General features: G+C 45.2%; 2 long non-coding RNA genes across 2 annotated transcripts; one reads left to right on the forward strand and one right to left on the reverse strand.

The window, feature by feature from the left end:
* Nucleotides 1-10,115: 10,115 nt before the first annotated feature.
* LOC118352893 (uncharacterized) lies at nucleotides 10,116-10,807 on the reverse strand. Its single transcript, XR_004810799.2, has 2 exons — nucleotides 10,683-10,807; nucleotides 10,116-10,424 (listed from the first exon to the last, which is right to left on the reverse strand). It is a non-coding gene; the product is annotated as an uncharacterized LOC118352893 (long non-coding RNA).
* Nucleotides 10,808-11,087: 280 nt separating this feature from the next.
* LOC112676198 (uncharacterized) lies at nucleotides 11,088-17,838 on the forward strand. Its single transcript, XR_003146376.3, has 2 exons — nucleotides 11,088-11,228; nucleotides 14,900-17,838. It is a non-coding gene; the product is annotated as an uncharacterized LOC112676198 (long non-coding RNA).
* Nucleotides 17,839-20,876: the final 3,038 nt, after the last annotated feature.

Genomic DNA, 20,876 nt, shown 5'->3' on the forward strand with positions numbered 1-20,876 from the left:
AGGTACAGTGGCTTTTTTTCCCCTGTAAAATAGACTAATAAAAAGAAAATCATCCATAATCTCATCCACCCAGAGGAACCAATGGGTCTCCTTCCAGATTTTCTTTTTTGTGTATGTATATTTTTATTGCAAATGAATTCAAACTCTACATAGTGATACTTGGTATATTGTTTCCTACTTTCATACACTGGAAAAGCTTGAAGGTAACTGAAAAACTTTTTTGCCTATTAAAGCTATATGTTGTGAGCAGTTATTAACTTCTGTGGAGAAATTGGAAGTAGCCAAAAAAAATTAGAGAATTACTTTTGGAGCATTCTTAATATAGGATTCTGTTTTCTTTGACCATTGCTAATTATTACCTAATTTTTAAAAAATGCTAGCAAGAGTGCTTATAAGGAAAAACAGTTTCTCTATTTTGAAAAAGAAACATATAAGTGTGTTTAAATGATCTTAAGTAATTAGGAACAAAATTTCAATTTATATTCTGATGTATTCTAGCCATCAAGCATAATTTTCTAAATTAGATTGCCCTTTATTTCTGAAACTCATAATGTTAAGCAATACTATGAATATCAAGTCAGTATAGAACTAAGATTTTATTTTTAAGATTCAGCTCTATCTGAATAAATCAATTCCTAATAACTTGACTCTCAATGTATTTTTTACAGAAGGTCTATCTAATGAAGTGCTTCTAGCTGGATAATTTTCTTTTCTGCCTAAATAATTTTCCTTAGATTCTGTATTCTTTTTTTTTTTTTTTTAAGATTTTATTTGAAAGGGAGAGAGAACAGTGGGGGGAGGAAGGGGCAGAGGAATAGGGACAAGCAAACTCCCCGCTGAGCGTAGAGCCTGACCCAGCTCCATCCCAAGACCCCAGGACTTGATCCCAGGACTCCAGGATCCTGACCTGAGAGCCCCAGGCAGATGCTTACCCACTGAGCCACCCAGATGCCCTGCCATGATTACTTTTTAATTAAGAATACAGAATCTGGGGCACTGAGGTCACTGGATCAGTCTGTCTTGGGCCCAGGTCATGATCTCAGGGTCCTGGAATCCAGCCCCATGACAGACTCCCTGCTCCCCTGGGGAGGTGGGGGGTGTCTGCTTCTCCCTCTGCCCCTCCCCACATGCATTCTCTCTCTCAATAACGAAAAAAAAAAAATCTTTGCATTCTATCCTGAAGTCATGTAATGCTAGAAATGGAGAAAAACTAATGGTGAATAATAGGAACAGAGATAGGTAAAGCTAACAATTATAAATATACACACTCATATATGTATGAAAAGTATGAATATTCTATGCCTAGCATCAACCTACTATTCTATGCTAATAAACCATAAAGATTGTTATATTTTTATATAGAATAAAGAAGGAGGATTTTCTCTTTTTTTCAAGATTTATTTGAGAAAGAGCTTGTGACCACTTGAACGAGGGAAGGGACAGAGGGATATAGAAAATCTCAAGCAGACTCCCTGCTGACTCCATCTCCATGAGATAATGACCTGGGCTGAGCCCGAGAGTGGGACAGCTCAACCCACTGAGCCACCCAGGCACCGCAGGGAGGGAGGTTTTCTTACAAATGGAGGCACTAATGTCTTTTACTGAATTCTTCTATAGCATATGAATGTTTTCATACTAACTAGGTAAAACAACTTAGTCTTTGTCAACTCTAGGGTCCCGCTACATTGGTTTACTTTCATATCCATTTAAATGTTTGTTTTAAAGAATAGCAATAAAACTTTACTCTCCATATTATTTGTAAAGTTATTGGTGATTTAGCCAGGTATAGTTTTGTTTTCTTTGAACTTATTAAGACAACAGCAAAATAGGTCAGAAAATTGTTAGTACCCTTCTAATAATTTTAAAATATTCAAATATTTTGATTTTTTTATTCAATAACTTTAAAGATATATTAATCAAAGGTAACTGTGTAGCAATTGAAACAAAGTAAACCTAACATTTTAGGTTTTTTTTTTAATTTTTCTATTTATTATTTATGATAGTCACACAGAGAGAGAGAGAGAGAGAGGCAGAGACACAGGCAGAGGGAGAAGCAGGCTCCATGCACTGGGAGCCCGACGTGGGATTCGATCCCGGATCTCCAGGATCGCGCCCTGGGCCAAAGGCAGGCGCCAAACCGCTGCGCCACCCAGGGATCCCAACATTTTAGGTTTTTAAGAATGTTTGATAAGGACGCCTGGGTGGCTCAGTGGTTGAGCATCTGCCTTCGGCTCGGGCCATGAACCTGGAGACCTGGGATCTAGCGTGTCAGGCTCCCTGCAGGGAGCCTGCTTCTCCCTCTGCCTGTGTCTCTGCCTCTCTGTGTATGTGTCTCTCATGAATAAGTAAATTAAAAATCTTAATTAAAAAAAAAAGAATGATAGTATTGATCCAGGGCCATGTTATTATTGCCTTAGTTTAATAATTTAATCACTTCTTGCTTTGTCAGAATTTACATAGCTAATGTATATAATGACTTCATTCTACAAATCTTCAAAACATGAAATGGCAAAAGTTTGCTTTAAAAGGCTTTGGTGGGGAACCTGGGTGGCTCAGCGGTTGGGCGTCTGCCTTCGGCCCAGGACATGATCCTGGAGACCCGGGATTGAGTCCTACATCGGGCTCCCTGCATGGAGCCTGCCTCTCCCTCTGCCTGTGTCTCTGCCTGTGTCTCTGCCTTCTCTCATGAATAAAATCTTAAAAAATAAAATAAAAAATAAAAGGCTTTGGTGATGATGAGAAACTATACTTTAAAATAATTGAATCCCTGTGGCTGCTGCTGTTGAGAACAGACTGCAAGGCACAAGAGAGGAGTAGTGGGACTGAAGTAATTATTTAAATTATTAAATTATTTAAATATCGACATAAGTTTGGAATTAAATAATGAAAGCTCTAGTGGCCGTGATAATTGATGTGTATTTAGTGTAGTATTCAAAAGGGTAGCTAATGTTTTAGAATTATATTACATTGTTTCTTAGTTTTCTTGGACAAAGTTTTCTTGATATACTTTTGTAATTTGAACTAAATGAAAATAATGTGACTTTCTTTTTCTGTTATCTTTATTAGGCAGTGGGACCTAATAATTCTTTAGAAACATAAGTTGTTACGGGAGGACTCAGTTACCTGTTTTGTGTTTAAGTGACATAGAACTTAGTGCTTTTAAATGCTAATTCAGCTATTGACTAGTGTGATATTTGAGGAACTGCATTATATCCTTGAAATGAAATACTTCAGGATATTTATAAAATATACACTGCCTCCATGAGCAGCTTGCAGCAGCTGGTACACTCCCATTTGTCATATGGTGTGAGTTTCATGTCTGTTACTTTTATCTTTTGATCAGTCTTTTTAGAAAAAAAGTGACAGCTGACTACACAGAAGGAAAAACTTCAAGAACGGGATCCCTGGGTGGCGCAGCGGTTTAGCGCCTGCCTTTGGCCCAGGGCGCGATCCTGGAGACTCGGGATCGAGTCCCGCGTCGGGCTCCCGGTGCATGGAGCCTGCTTCTCCCTCTGCCTGTGTCTCTGCCTCTCTCTCTCTCTGTGTGACTATCATAAATAAGTAAAAATTAAAAAAAAAAAAAAAAAGAAAAAACTTCAAGAACATCCTAGTAATATGTATTACCAGTGATCTGAGTAAATTCTAACACTGATAGTTTAGAAATATATGTGTCCAGCCAAATGTTTATAAATACCCAAAAAATTAGGTTCATCATGTAAGAAGTCATTAACAAGCTTTATTTTAAAAACAGCCTAAAAAAAAAAAAAAACAGCCTCAAAATTCAAGTTAAATCTATGGATTTTTTTTTTCCTTTTTCATGTTAGACTAATAGAAATTTCTCCTGTTGGTTTGATTATACAGCTCTCTAAAAGTCATACTTCAAGTTAAGTTTCCCAAAACTTTTATTGGAAAAGTAAGGACATGGTTTAAGTCTGATGAATACTAAGGTATGATTGAGGCTCTATCTAAAGTTCTCTATTTACTGCATGTCTCATTTACTGCTAAACATAGGCATTAAGGGCAGCCCTGGTGGCTCAGCGGTTTTGCACCACCTTCAGCCCAGGGCCTGATCCCAGAGACCTGGGATCGAGTCCCATGTCGGGCTCCCTGCATGGAGCCTACTTCTCCCTCTGCCTGTGTCTCCGCTTCTTTCTGTCTCTATGAATAAATAAATAAAAATATAAATAAATAAATAAATAAATAAACAAACAAACAAACATAGGCATTAAGCTACCAGACACCCAGTGGATAGTAAGATGTCAGCTGGGTGAGATAGTGAAGCTGTCCATAATCAATAGGTTATACTTGCTCTTTGTTTATTGATCTTAAGCACAAAGGTTAGGTACAACCCCTGTCCTCAGAGAGTTGTTCAAAAACACTAAATGTACTGAAGTCTTTTCCTTATGCAGTGTATTTACTAGATGCCTGGCTACAGAAGAAGGAAGCTATTTGCCCTGGTGTTGATAAGTTCTTCTGAACTTTATAATTAAAACTCAAGTAATAAGTTTAATAGGGAGTTTTGTATACCGTTTATTTTTAAATTCGACACATGAGATTCATACTTTTAGCTTATTATTTATCCACCAGTATGTCATTTGAGAATAGTGGCATCAGTGGGTTGTTACAACTTTCAAGGACATTTTATCTTTCCACCTTTCCCTACATACTATTACTTGTGTAATGGGGAGCTGCTGGGAGGTTTTTCTTACAAGAATTGACCCAGAGGAATTCTGATTACACCAATTCCACGTCACCTTAAGCTTGCTTTAATTTTTCTTACAGCCTTATGGAGGTATAAATGATATACAGAAACTGCACATCTTTAATACACACAATTTGATGCGTTTAGATCTGTGCACACAGATGCTTACCTGAGACACCATGACCACAATCCAAGCAGTAAACAGATCCATCACCTCCAGTCTCCTTGTGTCCTTTGTTGTGTATGTGCTAAGAACACTTAACATGAGATCTGTGCTCATCAAAATTTTAGCTTAGTATGGCATCATTCACCGTAACCAAGATGAGAAAGCAACCCAAATGTTCACTGACAGGTGAGTGGATTTTTTTAATGTCATATACATAAACTATTATTCGGCCTTGGGCGGGAGGAAGAACTGTCCCCGTCTGTGACAGCCTGGACGGACTTGGGAGCCATCTGAGTGGGATCAATCACAGGACAGGTACTGCGGGATTCCACTTGCGTGAGGTGCCTGAACTGAATTTGTAGGAGCAGGTAATGGAATGGTGGCTGCCGGGGAGGGGACTTGCTCAAAGGATGCAAAGCTGCACGGACACAGGAGAGCGCCTGCTGCGCAACCTGGCACCTGCAGTGAACGACGGCGGCTTTAGCAGGTGATGCCTTTGGGAGCTGGGGTGAAGCCTCCATTAAACGAACCGGAAAAACGTTTGCTTTGAAGATTGTATTTATTCACGAGAGGCAGAGCCGCGGGCCGGCCGAGGAGCAGCCGCCTGCCCCCGGGGAGCCGGGAGCGGGACTGGATCCCCGGAAGCCGGGGTCCCGGCGCGGCCCGAGGCAGGTGCTCGCGCAGGGAGGGGAGCCCCGCCGCAGCTCCCCGGCGTCCCCAGCCCCGAGTCCGCGGGGAGCCTCGCTCCCCCCAAGCCTCCCGCGGTCGCGCAACCCGCCGCGGGTCTGGAGACGGAACCGTGACGTCAGAGCCGCCGGGCGGAGCTGCGACGTCACGTGTCCCGTCCCCGCCCGCGCGGCGCGAGGAGCTCAGCCCAGACGCAGGGCGCGGCCCGGGGCGGGCGCTGGGGAAGGCCGTGTGCGCGGGCGCAGGGGGCTCAAAGCAGGTAAGCGCAGGCGAGGTGGAGCCTCAGACAACCCCGGAGCCGGAGCCGAGGCTGCGGCGGCGGCCGCAGGGGCTGTGCGGAGGCAGGAGGCCCTGTGCGGAGCCGCAGCTCAGCTCGTGCGCGAAGAACACCGCGGGAAGGGGTCAGTCAGCAGGGACGTTGCCGTCCGAGTAAGGAAGGGACTGCTGCGCCATTTATCCGTTGCCCTGAAATACAAGGCTGCAGAGGACAAGGTCCACGTAGAGAAAATGATCATATTTCTGTAGAGCACCAATGAAACGGTTGAAAATGAAATTAAGGGCGCACCTGGGTGGCTCAGTCGCCTGAGCGTCTGACTTCCGACTTGGCTCAGGTCATGATCTCAGGGTCCTGGGATAGAGCCCATGGAAACCCACCTAGGGCTCCTGGCTCAGTGGGGAGTGCACTCCGATTCCCTCCCTCTCCCTCTGCCCCTCCCCCCAAATAACTAAAACATTCAGAAAAGAAAATGAAATTAAGAAAACGCTTCCATTTACAGTAGCACAAGAAGAACAAAATACTTAGAAATAAATGGAAACTGAGAAATGTTCTACTCTAAAAAAAAAAGAAGGAAATGTTCTACTCTGAAAACCATGAAACATTGTGGAAAGAGACGAAACACGACCTAGAGAAATAGAAGGATGTCCCATGGTAATGGTTCAGAATAGGTATCATTATTAAGATAGCCATACTCCTGACGTTGATCTGCAGATCTAATGCAGTCACAATCAGAATCCCAGCTGACTTCACAGAAATTGATAAGCTGATCCTAAAATGCATATAGAATTGCAAGGGAACTAGAAGAGCTAAAACAGTCTTGCAAAAAGCAGGATAAAATTGGAAGACTCACACTTTAGGATTTCAAGACCTACTACAAAGCTGCGGTAATCAAGACAGGTGGTGCTGGCAGAAGAAGAGGTATATAAATCAATGAAGTGGAATGGAGAATAGGGGAAAAGACCCTCACATGCATGGTCAACTGATTTTTCACAAGGGCGCTAAAGCAAATGCAGAAGGAATAATCTTTTTGATGATCATCACTGGGACAACCAAATACTATATGCCTAGGAATGTATGTGGACCCTTCACATCACTCACAAAAATTAACATAATGTGGATCAAAGATCTAAATATCAGAGCAAAAACTATAAAACTCTTGGAAGAAAACATAGATATAAGTCATCAGCCTTGGATTAGTAAGTAGTTTCTTAGGTGAGACACCAAAAGCACAAGCAACAAAAGAAAAAAAATCAGATAAATTGGACTTCATCCAAACCAAAACTTGGGTTTTGATGAACCCACCAAATCAGAGAAAATTTTTGTGAGTCAGATGTCTGATAAGGAACTCCTATCTAAAATGTATCAACAGCTATTACAGCTCAACAATAAAAAGACTACCCGATTAAAACATGGGCAAAGGTTCTGAACAGTTAGTTCTCCAAAGAAGACATACAGGCATAAGGAAAACTGCTCAAATCATTAGCCACAAAGGGAACGTACCACAGCGAGAAACATGCATAACACAAAGTGTTGGTGACGTTACAGGGAAATTGAAGCCTCTGTGCTTTGCTGGTGGGGATGTAAAGTGACACAGCCACTTTGGAACACACTGTGGTCGTTGTTCAAGTAGGGAAGCTGAGGTACTGTAAGACACAGCAGCTCTCCTCCTAGTCGTACATGCAAGAGAATGAAAATGTCCATCTGTGAAAATCCTGTACGTGAGAGTTCATCGCAGTATGATTCACAACAACCAAAGTGTGTCATGGACAGAATGTTTGTGTGGTGGTGTCAGAAGTGGGGCCCCTGGGAGGTGACTGGAGCATGGGGGGGGCGCCCTTGTGAATGGGATCCGTGCCCTTAGAAAACGGGCCGCAGGGAGCTCTGTGGCCCTTCCTGCCATGCGAGGAGAGGTGGAGAAGATAGCCACCCACGAACCAGCCACCAAATCTGCCAGGGCCTTGGCCTTGGCCTTCCCAGCCTCCAGAGCTGCACAAAATCAGTGTTTATTGTTGAAACAACCCAGTCTATGCCATTTTTATTATGGCAGCCTGAACTAAGACAAAGACTAAACAAATCCCATCAAGTGATAATAGGATAAATAAAATGTGATGTAGACATAAAATGGAATATTGCTTCATAATAGGAGTGAGGTATTTCTTTAAAAAAAACTTATTTATTTATTCATGAGAGACAGAGAGAGAGAGGCAGAGACACGGGCAGAGGGAGAAGCAGGCTCCATGGAGGGACCCCGATGCGGGACTTGATCCTGGGACTCCAGGATCACACCCTGGGCTGAAGGCGGGGCTAAACCGCTGAGCCACCGGGGCCGCCCAGGGGTATTTATTTTTAAAGATTTATCCATGAGAGACAAAGCAGGGTCCCTGCAGGGAGCCCGATGCGGGACTCGATCCCAGGACCCTGGGGTCAGGCCCTGAGCCGGAGGCAGACACTCAACCGCGGAGCCCCAGGTGCCCCCAGGGGACCAGAGTTCTGCGGGCTACAGCACAAGCCTGGGAACCAGCAGGCCAAGTGAGTGAAGCTACTCACGGAAGACGGTGCTGCGCGATCCCATTTATGTGAGTGCCCAGAACAGGCCACCGACTGCCGCGGGCTGGGAGGTGGGCCGGGAGGACGGGGCGGCGACAGCCGAGGGAGGTGAGACTGGAGGGGTGGCAGGAGTGCGACTGTCCTGACACCAATGATGGCAATGGACATAGAACCGTGCGAGCAGAGGGACAGTCACTAACCTGTACACTTGAAAGGGGTGAATCACACGGCATGTGGGTTGTATTTCAGTAACGATTTAAGAAAGAAAACCTTGGTGGCAAAAAGAGAAAAAAGAACAGAAAAAGGAAACCTTGGTGGCATTAAACAACTATTCTACTACGCTCAGGATGTGGGGAGTCAGGAGTTCGGGCAAGGCGGGAGCAGCCCTTCCTCCGCGCCGCGGGATCTTGGTCACAGGCCCCACGGGCGACCCCCTGCCCCAGGGCCCGGCCCTGCCCCGGCGGCGCGGAGGCGGCTGTCGCTGGCCGCGGCAGAAATACGCGTGTGCGACGGCACGGAGTGACTTGGGGTCGCAGCACGCCGCGGAGGCCCGGCCACCGGAGGCCTTTCTTGGAGAAGGCAGAGACCATTCTGTGCTTTGGGGTTTGTGTATCTCGACTGCGACTGTAACGTGAGGGATGGGCCGCGAACAGGCGCGTCCGCCTAAGACGGCAGAGACAGGTCGAGACCAGGCCCCCCCCCCCCCCCGCCCCGCACACTGAGGAGCCTCCTCGCCCCGCCCCGGGCGCCGCGGGGACGGAGACCCGGGCCCGCCCACTGCCTGCCTGGCGCCCGCGGTCGCGGTCTGGTCGCGGTCTGGTCGCGGTCTCGTCTCGGTCTGGTCTCGCCTGCCCCCGCGCCCGCCCTCCACGCGCCCTCCACGCGCCCTCCACGCGCCGGTCGGCCGTTCAGACGAGGCGCATCCCCTCTGTCCCGCTCAGGAGGCGAGGGCCGCCCTCCCGGCAGGGCCCGCCGCGCTCCCCAGCTGCAAGCCTCGCCTCGCGCGCGCCCCAGAGCCCCAGAGCCCCAGAGCCCCAGGGCCCGCCTCACCAAGGCCCCGGTGCAGGACATACTGCAACTGGCGGAGGACACCTAAACCCTGCCTTCTTCGTATTCACCGGTTCCTGAGGTCTGTGGAGACACGTGCGCCAGGCCACGAGCCTTAAGAAAAACCCTGGATCCTGAGAATGAGGAGGCTCAGTGCCCCCCACCCCCCAAGCCCCCCGGATGCCCCGTCTGGATCTGCGCTCCCTCCCTGCTTCAATCAACTCTGCTCTCACTTCCTCACCTCACACTCGTGTGTGATCTCTGCCCTGTGTGAAGCCAGGACCCACCCGTGGGCCCAGCCAGCCAGTCCGTGTCAATCCTCCACGTCAGAAAAGTAGAGGCCAGGAATCCCACGGAGCACCAAGAAACACCCAGGAATCTGGCCTTTACCCTTCGAGGACAGCAGTTATAATTTCAAATATTTTAAACGTGAAGTTTTTGCAACGGGGGGTATGTATGAAATCAGCACGGGTAGGGTCCCTTTGGCAACCCTCTTGTCCGTGTTAGGAACGAAACCTTCTGGGTTGATCTCTTTTGAAGTCCCTATGACTTGACTTCTCCTGTCGGATTCAGCACCACAGTTCGGGAGAGTCTCCTGGTGTGTGGTGACCAACAGACTGTTATACATGTGAACACACAGATTGAAAAGAGCATCTCCACGGAAAAAAGACCCTGCTAGAGGCACCTGCTTTGTACAAGGTTTTATAGGCTTTATAAGGTAATACGCAGCAGAAAAATGGAAATAAGTGGCGTCACACATGTAGAGGGAGCAGCGGGGTTGTGTGTGCTCTTGCTTTTAGTTTTCTTTTTGGTGGATGTGATTGGATAGAGGTCAATTAGGTTAGCCTGAGGGAATCTAGAAAACTTGCTCTCTGCACCTAAATTAGCAATTTCAGGCAGTAGATATCACACGCCCAATTTGTTCAAATACCTTTATAAGCTCATGGTAGATAGAATGTCTTCACCTTTGTCTTCCAATCAGGATACTTTCATTACTGCTACAAACCAAAGTAATTTTATGGTTAATTGGGATCAGACAGGCTTCGGGAGATACGGGGTGAAGGCATCAACACCTACCATAGAAACAAACAAAGCCGAGCCCTCTAAAGTTTGGCTTAGAGCCTGGAGTCGATCGCTTGGCCTCCCTGCGGCCGGTGACCCCATCAGGCCTTCTTTCCCCCAGCCTTCCAACGGCTTTTGTAAATTTAGGAAATACCACAGGCTACCATTTGGGGTGTAAAACTTGGTGAACCTACTTGGCAGGTTGTCTTCGAGGCAGGCGTGGAGAGAGCGACTGAGTCTTCTCTCTTCTCTTTTGCAAGGGCGGGGGGCGGGGGGGCTCTCCAGGGCCATTCATTCCTGACGTGAGATTCCCCAGCGGTCGTCCGTGGTCCCGGAGGAGGCCTTGGCTTCCTCGGCGCTCCCCGGTCTTCCTCTCCGGCCTCGTGGCATCCTGACGTCACAGGGCCGCACCTCACCCTGCAGCCAGGGGCCCCGCACAGCCTGCGATTTCAGTTCCAAGCTTTCCTGGTTCCTGTGCCCTCTGCCAAGGACTCGCTTCTCTCCCTCTCCGCCCTCCCCTCCCACCTCCTCTTAAAGCGACTCGGCTTATCGTCCCCTCGGGATTCGGGTCGCGGCGCGCTCCTGCCTCGCGTGGGACGCGCGTTTGGCGGGGGCTGCGCGGTCACCCGGTGGCCGGCCGGCAGCTTCTGGGGCGGGGCGGCCTGCCTAAGGCGCCCTGGGCCCCCACCCCGGCCTTGCACGCCCTGAGCGAGAATGCTGGGTGCGAAGGTGCGCAGTAGGTGAGTAAGCAGGAACGCGCGGCCGCTGGCCGTGGTCGCCGGGCGGTTCCGCTGAGGGCCGGGTGCGCGCTCACCGGGGCTTCGGCTCCGCGGAGCCCGCCGCCGGCACCTGTGTTTCTACCGGGGGCGGCTGCCCGGGTCACCGAGTCCCGTAACAGCCTCGGCCCCTGCCGCCTTCCCCGGGGATCCGGAGGCCGAGGCCCCCGGCCCGGCGGGATTCCGTGTCGGGTGTCTGCCCCGCAGCGTGCCCGACGCCGCCCCCGGGCGGTTCCAGTGCCCTGAGCGACGGCCAGGGGCGAGTGGCGAACCTGGGACCCGGCGGGAAGGCTCCGGCTCACCGCGCCCCGCTGCTCCCCTGAGCCGCCGCCGCGGGGACCGCGCGCTTCTGCGTCGGCCGCGGGTCGGGGCGGCCTGTGGCCTCTGGGACTTGCCGGTTAGCTCCTGAGGCCTTTCTGCCCCCACCTCACCCGCCTCCACCCCTACAAACTCATAGTATCTGGGAAAGGAAGAGTCATTCTTCCAGGAGAAGACCAGAGATCTCCGAGAACCCGAGCTGGGCAATCTGGGGCAAGCGGGTTAAGCTTCTCTCTTGGAAATGCGGTTGCTGAAGATTGTTCATCTGAAAAGTGTTCACATTCATGTCAATGGAAAGGGTCAGAGCGCTCCAACGAGAGCAAAGGGCTACCGTTTGCCGAGCACTGCTACCGCTCTCCTTCTGCTGTTAGGACACATGCTTGTCACCACTGAAATACTCATTTTTGTTTCAGAGAAGCATTCTGGTTTGGAGGGAGAGCTTTGCTCTGAGGTATGAAATCAGCCTCCCAAATCTCAGATTTCCATGGCTTCTGTCTGCTGTATGGTCTGCAGTATGACACGGGCAGCCCATTCAGGGCATTAATTTTTTCTGTGAAATCATAGCCCTGGGATAGCCCGTTTACTTCTAAGTGACAGAAACAAATGAAGAATGGAAAGTACTAGGTAAAAATGACATGCTTTAAAACAAAACATTGACTTTGGTTTCTTTTTTATTTTTTTTTTAAGATTTTATTTACTTACTAGGCAGAGAGAGAAACAGGCTCCATGTCATTTAAAAATGACATGCTTTAAAACAAAACATTGACTTTAGTTTCTTTTTTTCTTTTCTTTTTTTTAAAGATTTTATTTACTTACTAGGCAGAGGGAGAAACAGGCTCCATGCAGCCATGTGGGGCTCGATCCTGGGTCTCCAGGCTCACACCCTAGGCTGCAGGCAGCGCTAAACTGCTGCGCCACCGGGGCTGCTCCTGATTTCAGTTTCTAATGGAGACACGTATCTATCTCATCCTCCCCCTGGAACAAATATATGGTCACAGAAATCTCATTAAACTGATTCTATTTCTATTTCTTTTTTTTTTTTTTTTTTTTTCTATTTCTATTTCTAATCCTGCATCAATCACAGCCACGTCGCACTGAAATCATGGGGTGACTAGTCATGATGACAGTGCTTCCATTTATTGGGTGTTTCCCACGCACCCGCAGCTGTGCTAGATGCCCCATTCATAGTCGCTCATTTAATTCCCATAACAATCCTGTGAAAGAAGTTCTCTAATTCCTGTTTTTTTCCACCTGAAATTGAGGTGTGGCAACGTGAAGCCACTTAGCCAAGGTCTCCCGGTTAGTGACTGACACGGCCAAGACCCAAACGCTGGTATAACCCCACAGCCTGTTTGTGTGTTCTCAACTCCTATACTTATTTTTTTTTAAGATTTTATTTATTTATTCATGAGAGACACACAGAGAGACGCAGAGACACAGGCAGAGGGAGAGGCAGGCTCCATGCAGGGAGCCTGATGTGGGACTTGATCCCGGAACTCCAGGATCCCGCCCTGGGCGGAAGGCAGGCGCCAAACTGCTGAGCCACCCAGGGATCCCATCAACCCCTATACTTTCAAGTGTTGGGTTGGAGCTAAAGAGAAATTCATTAGTAAACTGATATACGGACGTGATGATTTCTGCTTCTGAGAATTTGCTGACAATTAGTAGCCACACAGCAAGCATTCTGCCTAAAAATAAAGGTCGACATTTATGTTCTACTTTGTTTTCAAAGAGTTTTACAAGGCTACTTGTTTAATGCAAATGCTTTCCGCTGAGCTAGGTCAGCAGCTTTCAAATTTCGGGTGCATCAGAATGACTCTTAGAGCTTATAAACCTGGAAATGCCCAGGGCCCCATCCCAGACCCACTGAGTCAGAATCTCTGTGGGTGGAGACAGGGCATCTGATGTTTAATAAGTTTCCCGGGTGATTCTGACACAACAGAAGGCTGAGGATCACTGAGGTCTGTGAATGGTAGGAGGGCTCTTTTCAGAAATGATAATGCTCAGGTTTGCAGATTTAATGAGGGCCTCACAGGAAGCCTGGGAAAGGCTAAATTGTAATGCAAAAATTTCAAACCATAATCCTAAATTAACAGAGTGACTATCAGTTGGCAACACTGATGGTATGATCCCTCATCATGGGGCTGATTGTCACCTCATGTTTCCTTTTTCCTGTTGAAAGGTTGTTTGTTAATGACAACAACTAGCACTCTGCTTTGTGTGTGTTCAAGGCTTTCTTACCTGGCATGTGAGCAATGGTATTTGTATTTCCTGTAACTAGTATTAATAAACTCTTAGGCAGTTTAAAACAACTGTTCAGACTCCAAATAAAGAATCACAAAATCCCAAGATTACAGTCGTCACGTGCAGCCATATGTTACTTGATTCTCCTTTACAGCATCTCTGCCAAGGGGCGGAGTGGCCTATTCCTGCTACATGGCTGGCACTTCCTGGGAATAGTCTATTCCATCTGACTTACAGATGCTTCCCTTTAACAAGGTGAAATCCATTTCTCTAGAGCTTTCATATATTGGTCCTAATTCTCTCCTCTATCAGAATGTCTTACCCAAATCAGCCAGAACCTTGGCTTAAGAAAGTAACTCCCTTGCTGTTTTCTGGGAAGTTCACGGGATGCTTTACTATTTGATGTAAGCTGTTTGTCCCACCACCAGGGCATCTGTCAGGCTATTTTCTGACACAAGAACTTAGAATTATAGGACTTCGACTATATTTGTGATTCATATTGTTTTTTTAAGAAGTAAATTTTAGCAATTCTTTATAAACAGATGATATCTGGGGTACTTAAATATAGAGGTCCAAATGACAGAAAAAGAAACATGAACTTACATTTTCTCAAAGCATTTTAAGTGTTCCATCTTAGATTAATATCATTAGCCTGCTAGGTTAGATGTAGCAAACATACTTAAGATTCAAGATGTTTACTTTCACTGTGAGATGTTCAGAACCTTCTAAAAACCTGGTGGTTGTTAATAGGTCTCTTCTAAATGAGAAATATAATGCACATCAGCTTCCTGTGATTGATTTGCTCCTGTGGAGCTGGAAAGACAAAAGAACATGTATGTCTTCACAGCCCAAGAACTTCGATTCTAACATGTCTTCTTTCAGGTGTACATTTACTTTTCACCATCCTTTCTACAGACCAGAATGCGAGATGGTCCCTTTTCCAATATCTTTTTCCTGGGGTCAGAATGAGAGGCCACCGTTCCCCCCCTAGCTCCCCTGATACTTCCAGCCTGTTGTCTTTGTATTGTGGATCTTTTCCTGAAATGACTCTGATCTCTCTTTGTTGCTCTTAGACAACCTATCCAAGATATTTTGCCACCACCTCTTCAGCATCTGGACTCCTACCATCATTGATGACCTCTTCAACAGCTGAGTTGATTCTTTATTTTTTAAAAATTATTTTAAAAAATAATAAAGAAAAACATTTAAAAATTATGTTTTTAAAGGGAGAGGGGAGGTAAGACAGAGGGGAATAAAGAGAGAAAGAAAGAGAGAGAATCTCAAGCAGGAGCCCAACACAGGGCTCAATCTCATGACTCTGAGATCATGACCTGAGCTGAAATCAAGAGTTGGACGTTTAACTGACGAAGCCACCCAAGCAACCCTCAAATTGATTCTTCAGATGTAAAACAAAGAACAACAGTAACAAAAACCCATTTATGAATCATTTGTACTTATAGGAGAACAATATGAATGTGTAAACATGCTCTGACAACTGAAAATTACACCATGGGAAACTATATATCTGCTTTAGCAAAAGGGACTGAATGGCATTTAGAACTACAATAATACATGTACGTCTTACAGTCTGGTTTTTGGAAAAATACATTGGTTTATGTCACTAGACTTCCTTGGATTGACTCACACAAACTAACAGATAAAGTACACTAGCAGTGATTTATAATTGAAAAGCACGAAGAGCAGCAACTGAAAATTATGACCAATTCACAACAGTGCTGATGCAGTGTTTCAGACAGCATCCTGTCTGAAAATTGTAGGAATTCTAACTATCTGACTGCTCATTAATTGTGGGAGCTCAGCAGCCTGCCAAGTATTGTATGACCGCCAGCACTCCTCATGGAATTCTGTTTTAGCTTTGGCAAACCAACGCCAACTGATGTATTGAGCACAGTAAGCATAATGCCTAGGGCCCAGGATACTTTTAGGGAGCCCACATAAATATCTTAATTTCTTTTAAAATAAGAAGAAAATAAGCAAAACAATAAGGATCTGCCTGAATTATATTTGTCTTTATACCAGTGCAGTTATAAAATAAAATTTTAATCTTTTTTATGGAAGAATAGGTCAACAAAAGCAAAAGTGCCTAGGACCTCCCCAAATCAGAAGGCCCTATGGTAAACTGTTAATACTCTGCTAATGTAATCCACGGATTCCAAATCTTAGTGGGTCTTAATAACTTAAAAATATAGCATTTAGTGTTACATGAAACCCTACAGAACTGCTTGTCATGTGATCATAAGAAAGAACTTCAATTCTGGCATCTGGACTGGAGGATACTCATAGCCTACCCATAAATGGAGGACCATTTTTAATGATTACAGCTATTCCATTGATATATATGTCTGTAATACATGAAAATTTTAAAAAACCTTCTGTACATCAAAGGACACTATGAACTGAGTGAAAAAGACAACCTACACAGTGGGAGAAAATATTTGTAAATCATATATCTAAACGGGAGTTAATATTCAGAACATATGAAAAGTCCTATAACTCAACAACAACAAAGTAACTATCTTTAAAAATGGGCAAAGGACTTGAATAGACGTTTCTCCAAAGAAGAAATCCAAATGGCTAATAAGCACATGAAAAAATGCTCAGCAGCAACATCAACACCACAGACTGGATTGCCTATATTCAACAGAAATTTCTCACAATTCTGGGGACTAGGAAGTCCAAGGTCAAGGCACTAGCATGATCTCATTCTGGTGCAGGCTTGCTTTCTGGTTCATAGATGGCCATCTCCTGGTCGTGTCCTTGAATAGTGGAAGGCACTAGAGATCTCTGTGGGGTCCCTTTTACAAGTATACTAATCCCATTCATGATGGCCCTTCCTTCATGACCTAATCACCTCCCAAATGCCCCACGTCTTAATACAACCACCTTTAAGAGTTAGGATTTCAACCTATGAATTTTGAAGGGACGCAAATATTTGACCATAGCACTAGTTATTAGAGAAGTGAAAACAAAACCACAATGAGATACTGCTTCTCATCTATTAGGATGGCTATTATAAAAAAAAAAAAACTAACAAGTGTCGTGAGGACGTAGAGAAACTGAAACCCTTATGCATTGCTGGTGGGAATGTAAAATGGTGCAGCTGCAGTGGAAAACAGTATGGAGACTGCTCAAAGAATTAAACATAGAAATACCATATGGGGCAGCCCCGGTGGCTCAGCGGTTTGGCGCCACCTTCAGCCTGGGGTGTGATCCTGGAGACCCGGGATCGAGTCCCACCTCGGGCTCCCTGCATGGCGCCTGCTTCTCTCTCTCTCTCTCTGCCATGAATAAATAAAATCTTAAAAAAAAAAAAAAAGAAAGAAAGAAATACCATATGATCTGGCAATCTCACTTATGGGAACATACTCAAAAGAAGTAAAAACAAGGATTCGAACAGGTATCTGTACACCCATGCACTATTAGCAGTACCATTCAGAATAACTAAAACTTAGAAACAACCCAAATGTCCACCAGTGGATGAATGGTTTAAAAAAGTAGTATAAACATACGATGGGATATTATTCAGTCTTAAGGAGAAAACTGTGACATTGTGAACCTTGAGGACATTATACTAAGTAAAATAAGCTACTTACAAGAAGGTATATACCATACAATTCCACTTACATGAGCTATCAGTGAGGTAGAATGGTGGTCCCCAGGGGCTGGGGCAGAGGGAAATGGGGATTCCTTTAAGTAATAGAGTATTGTTTTACAGGATGAAAAAGTTCTGGAGATTGGCTGTACAATAGTGTAAATATACTTAACACTACTTAACTGTGCACTTAAAAATGGTTAAGATGGGGCAGCCCAGGTGGCTCAGCAGTTTAGTGCCACCTTCAGCCCAGGGTGTGATCCTAGAGACCGGGGATCGAGTCCCACGTCACACCTGCTTCTCCCTCTGCCTATGTTTCTGTCTCTCTCTCTCTCTCTCTGTGTGTGCGTGTGTGTCTCATGAATAAAAAAAATAAAATCTTTTTTTTTAAATGGTTAAGATAGTATGTTTCATGTTATGTATATTTTACCACAATTTTCAAAAAAGATGATAAGGCATAAATCAAGAAGATTTAGTTTTTACACTTACACTTACGCACAGATGTAAACAGAGGGCGGACACTTTGTGAAGGCTGGCAGACAGGGTGGACAAAACAGATGTTTCAAAGAGGGCTTAGAGACGCCTTGTGTGAAATGAGTTCAGCTACTGTACTTCTCCACTTTCGCGACTGGCTTTGGAGCAGATCCTTCAGCCTCTGTCCCTGTGGTGCATTGAACATTGGTATCCTGCAGCCACAGGCCAGCAAGAAGCTGGGTCCGTCAGGCCAAAAGGGCCCAAATGCACAGATGGTAGTTACATCACTCCTTCCTTTTAACATGTTAGTTCTCTATACACTAGTGTCCAACCACAGTAACAATGTTTATATTTTCGTCTTTACAAAGCACTTTCTCTAGAATTTCTCTGGATGTTGAGAATTTTGCCTTTCTTCTTAATATTAAAGGTTTCCTCCTCATGTTTATAAGTTGTTTAGCGTGTCTTCACACTACCCCAATTTATTTTACTTAGGATTTTCACAGAATCTGGTGGAAGGGATGAGAACTTATGAGTAAAATGAAAAGTGAAATCTTTCCACTGAATTTATCTTTGCAGGACGTTAAGGCAAGTTAGATATCTCTTCAACCCCCTCTGAGAACAGTGGATGACATCCCATTTCAGAGGACTCCACAGGGAACTTCAGAAAGTCAAACTTGAGTCCTAGTGGATGATGGGCATTTTAAAATATTAAGGAAATTGGCTCCAGCTTGAGTGAAAAAGATTAGCTAATCTACTTGAAGTAAATGAGGTTTGAGAACTCAGAGGGCAAAAACCACTTAAAGTAAATAGCAGGCTGTTTGGGGATCAGCACATGTGAGGTTTCCCAAGCATTCTGCTAATATTATTCTATTCTTAAAAACTAAAACCCGGGCAGCCCGGGTGGCTCAGTGGTTTAGCGCCGCCACCTTCAGCCCAGGGCGTGATCCTGGAGACCCAGAATCAAGTCCCACGTGGGGCTCCTTGCATGGAGCCTGCTTCTCCCTCTGCATCTCTCTCTCTCTCTCTTTGTGTGTCTCTCGTGAATAAATAAATAAAATCTTAAAAAAAAAAAAAAACCTAAAGCCCCCTGATTTAAATAGAAGTAGTGAAGGACATGATCCTCGTTACTTTGTAGTCACACCTCATTAACCTACTACCTTCTTCCATAATAGCCAATGCACCAAGAATTGTTTAAAAAGCACCTTCACTCTGGAGGATGCTGACAAGCAAATTATTGACAGGGAGGAAAAGACTATCATAAAAGATGGCAATTTAAGTGGTCATGAAAAGTCCAGATAAGGATGGCAACCATTTTTTGGCTTATTCAAACCATAAGAATTCAAAGTAAATTCTATTATATATATATATGTTAGTGTCTCTATTTAAAAAAGGTTTTCTATTTTTGTAATTTACATTGATAAAACATTTGTTATAAAAATATTGCAAAAAATCAGAAACATAACACCCTTTTAAAAAAGGAAATAAATACTACCTGTAAAACCCAGGCTCAACCTCTGCTGGTACAATCCAACATTTTAAGTGCCTTGTTGTTTTTTTTTTTAAGATTTATTTATTCATGAGAGACCCAGAGAGAGAGAGAGGCAGAGACACAGGCAGAGGGAGGAGTAGGCTCCACACAGGGAGCCCGACGCTGGACCCATCCCAGGTCTCCAGAATCACATCCTGGGCAGAAGGCCGGACTAAACTGCTGAGCCACCCGGTCTGCCCTAGTGTGGTTTTTTTGAGGGTTGTCTCTCTGTTCCTATCCTTGTTCACCCCCTTGTGGCCATGATATGAAGAAGCCAAGAGCTAGGCAGAAAAAAGAGAGGAGAAAGAGAAAACCAAAGGGCCTGGATAATAGACGGATCACCTCTCACTTTAACAGTATTTTCCATAATCAAGGTAAGTAAGTCTGTTCGAAATCTATATGGGTCAAGATCTTGACAGGAAATAATAGATGGAAGACTTGAAGGACTTATTGTAAATTATTCCTTCGTTGAACTTCTTCCAAGTATGGGCAGAAGTAAAGGAAACTGAAGTGTCCTCCATATACCTCCTCCAGAAGTCAAGGAACCAAGTTTTTGCAATCCTTCAAGATCCTGCCTTCTAAGGCACAAAGTAGAGTGAGGGGTAGAGTGCATCTGGCTGGACAAACAGAGTAGGTCCAGGACATAGTTTTTCTAAAATATTTCATTATAATTATACTTTCTTTTATAAGGCATGAGTTCAAGGGATACATTATGGAATTACTCTTGTATAATTTAGAGTTAGAAACCTATGCAGTTCCTACGGTTTGCTTGGCAAACACCAGCGGTCATAGAATTTCACACTACCAGAAAACATTCCTTAGTCTTCTCTATTCCAGCTGTGCCCATGGAGGTAGAAGCCTGGCATTCGAGGGGCTCAGATCATTAGATCCTTTGGCATTAGAGTGACAATAAGATAGGGGAACAAGGAGAAAGAAATTGAGAGCTCAGTTGCTGTTTGCTGCTGGTCCTCTTCCACATTGCCCCTCAAAAAAGTAAACTCCACCGCTCCTATATGGTATTAAGACCCACACTGGGGGCACCATGGGCTCAGTGGCTGAGCGTCTGCCTTCCGCCCAGGGCATGACCCCAGAGTCCCAGAATCCAGTCCTAGTCGGGCTCCCTGCATGGAGCCTGCTTCTCCCTCTGCCTGTGTCTCTGCGTCTGTGTCTCTCATGAATAAATAAAATCATTAAAAAAAAAAGACCAACACTGATTACCTATTTTTTTAAATTTTTTTTAAATTTTTGTTTATTTATGATAGTCACAGAGAGAGAGAGAGGCAGAGACACAGGCAGAGGGAGAAGCAGGCTCCATGCACCGGGAGCCCGACGTGGGATTCGATCCCGGGTCTCCAGGATCGCGCCCTGGGCCAAAGGCAGGCGCTAAACCGCTGCGCCACCCAGGGATCCCCACTGATTACCTATTAATCAAATT

The sequence above is a fragment of the Canis lupus genome, chromosome 30 (assembly GCF_003254725.2).
Source record: "Canis lupus dingo isolate Sandy chromosome 30, ASM325472v2, whole genome shotgun sequence".
In the NCBI taxonomy this organism is placed as follows: domain Eukaryota; kingdom Metazoa; phylum Chordata; class Mammalia; order Carnivora; family Canidae; genus Canis; species Canis lupus.